The sequence below is a fragment of the Equus quagga genome, unplaced genomic scaffold, assembly GCF_021613505.1.
Source record: "Equus quagga isolate Etosha38 unplaced genomic scaffold, UCLA_HA_Equagga_1.0 HiC_scaffold_118_RagTag, whole genome shotgun sequence".
In the NCBI taxonomy this organism is placed as follows: Eukaryota; Metazoa; Chordata; class Mammalia; order Perissodactyla; family Equidae; genus Equus; species Equus quagga.
The window spans coordinates 46,101-49,313 of record NW_025792290.1 but is presented as its reverse complement, the minus strand read 5'-3'; positions in this window follow the sequence as shown (position 1 = coordinate 49,313).

Sequence of the window (3,213 nt, the reverse complement as noted above, 5' to 3'; positions counted from 1 at the left end):
TATATAAAAAATCTTCATTTCAGGTGAAGTGAACCACCCCACTTTACTTATTTTTAAGAATCATTTTAGCTATTCTAACCATTTAACTATTCTAATTTTAGAATAATCTTGCCCATATCTGAAAAGTCTTGCAGGAAATTTGATAAGGATTATGTTAAATCTGTATGTCAACTTAAGGAGTAGTTTAATTTGAGTTCCCATGTGTCTATTGCTAATATAGAAATACAATTAGTTTTTAAATGATCATCTTGTATATCACAACTTTACTAAATGCACTTACTAGTCTAGAAGATTTTGGTAGATTCCTTGGAATCTTTTACATAGCCATCATGTCATCTGCAGAACAGACAGTTTTATTTCTTCCTCTGACATGTATGGCTTTTATTCCTTTTCTTCCTTTCTTCTACTGGCTACAACTTCCAGAGCTATGCTGAATAGAATTGGTGAGGATGAATATCTTTGCCTTGTAACCGAGTTTAGGGGGCAAACATTCAGTCTTTGACCACTAAGTATGATGTTAGCTGTAGGTTATTTGTAGATGTTTTTCATCAAGTTGAGGATGTTCCCTCTTATTCCTAGTTTTCTGAGATTTTTTAAAAAGTACTAGAGGTGTTGAATTTGCTCAAATGTCTTTTCTTCATCATTTTAAAAGATATTGTGTTTTTTCTTCTTTAGATTGTAAATATAGCAGATTACATTGATTGATTTCAAATACTGAACCAGCCTTTCATCCATAAAATAAACACCACTTGGTCATAGTGTGTAACTTTATATATATACACACTTATATATATGTTATACAAAGATATACATTAAAAACTCTATAGATAAATCAAAATGGAATTCTAAAAAGGTTCAAGTGACCCACAGAAAGGCAAGGAATATAAAACCCAGAAACAGAAAAGACAGAAAACAATAATAAAATAGCAAACTTAAGCCTTAGCATATCAATGACTATGTAAAATGTAAACGGTCTTTTTCAGTGTTAAAATGATAAAATTCATGAATTCTCACTTTTAAAATGAAAGTGAAGTTGCAAAACTTTATAAGTTTAAAAAGTGAGGTTCTCTCGCTTCTATACCATACCTATGGATAACTTAAATGTTTGGTTACTCAAGTAAGAGTTATTTCTTAAGAGTGTGGTGTATATCCAACCTGAACTTTATCCACGAATAAATAAAGAGAATGGAAGCAAGAGAGAGTGAGAGTGAGAGAAAGAGTTTGATTTTTAAAACAGCTCACACACTACCTATCCTTCTACAACTTACTTTTGTCCTTTTTTTTTTTTTTTTTAAAGATTGGCACCTAGGCTAACAACTGTTGCCAATCTTCCTTTTTTTTCTTTTTAAGGATTGGCACCTGAGCTAACAACTGTTGCCAATCTTTTTTTTTTTCTGCTTTATTTCCCAAACCCCCCTGATACATAGTTGTATAACTTAGTTGCAGGTCCTTCTAGTTGTGGGATGTGGGACGCCACCTCAATGTGGCCTGACGAGCGGTGCCATGTCTGCGCCCAGGATCCGAACCCTGGGCCGCCTCAGCGCAGCGTGTGAACTTAACCACTCGGCCACAGAGCCGGCCCCTCTTTTGTCCTTTGATAAGATGAAATGGACAGCTTTTTGTAAGAGTGCATATTTTCCTCATCCATTTTTGACTGTGTATTGATGCATAATATGAATCTACTGTGATCTATTTAACCCTATTTCCATACTTTTGCTATTACAAATAGTGTTTCAAGGGACATCATTAACTTCTAAGTAAGTTCTGTGATCCCCATTTTACAGAGGAAAGAACTAAGGCTGGAAGACGTTATATTGTTTATCTCTTTTAACTTGTGGGACAAGAATTCAAACCCAAGTCTGCTGGTTTCCTTTCCACTGCCCAGTGCTGAATATGCAGGAGACTTCAGAAGCACTGAAACTCGGTAGGGGTGAAGTGCATTCAAAATACTCCGGTCGTTGGCAGTTTTCTTCATAACATTCTGTGGATTAGCAAATACCTTCATCTTAGATGAAACAAAGAATTTCGTACTGAGCCAACACATCTTTAACGTACAGATTTTGTTTGTGGAGGTAGGTAGTGGAGCTTGTCCTGGTTTCCTTAGCTCTTCAAGAGTCCCCATGTCATATAATTATGACATATTATTGAATCAGAATGATTACAGTCAAATTGATGGGGTAAATGCAATTATAATTACCCCATTAAGATTCTAAATTAAGTGGAACCCTGATCTATTCTAGCTTCCTCTGATAAGTGCTCATACTCAATGGATGAATGCCTCCTTGAATGGGCTGCATTTCAGTTGTTTTACAGCAACATAACCTGAGGAAGGAACTTGCACTAACTTAACTCTCCTCTGACCTCACTAAATGTTGAATTGAAGAGAATTGTTTCTTGTTCTGCTACTACAAAGTTATCCCACTGTCTTTATTTCTCAAAATATTTAAAGAACCAGAGAAGCCCATATAACAACAGGCTCAGTCAGCTACACTCCTACCACTAAAGGCAGGTTCTTACTGACCATCTCATCTATATGGGTATATAGCTCTGCTTAGAGTTATTGACGTCAGAGTGCTGGGACCCTCTAATGATATACTAGGGATAAGGATTTTCGCATTATGATTAACTTCTTTTATTACATAGTATTTTATATGTGTAAATTCATAAAATTATATGAAGAAGACTACAACCACAACATATTAGCCATGATACAATTCAAAATACAAATAATAGCCAATATTTTTAGACCTCTTATGGATTCTTCAATTATCCTCCATAAAAGTAACAATTAGCCTAAAATGTATATTTATAAATCTCGTGTGTGTGTGTGTGTGTGTGTGTGTGTGTGTGTGTGTGTTTGGGGGGGGAGGTGGTTTGTGAGTTTCAAAAATATTCATTCTCCATTTGTAGTTTCTGCTGTTTTCAAATGGCCTTTCTCTCTTTCTCTGTTCTTCAGTTAACTGTTAACTGAGCCATGTTTGTTCATATTGATGAATACAGGAGGCTTTGATATCTTAAGTGAGCTACTAATGATGTGTTTCTCTGTAATTTGCTTCTTAGAGGCTCTTAACCAGTACTCATTCTTTCAATACACCCATCAGCCCTCTTCCAGTGTATCTGTTGATATCAATTCCTGTCCCTTTTGAGCATTCTGCAGTATAGATCAAGTTGATTCTCAACTCTCTCCTTTTCTGGCTCAGGATTTGGTCTTCT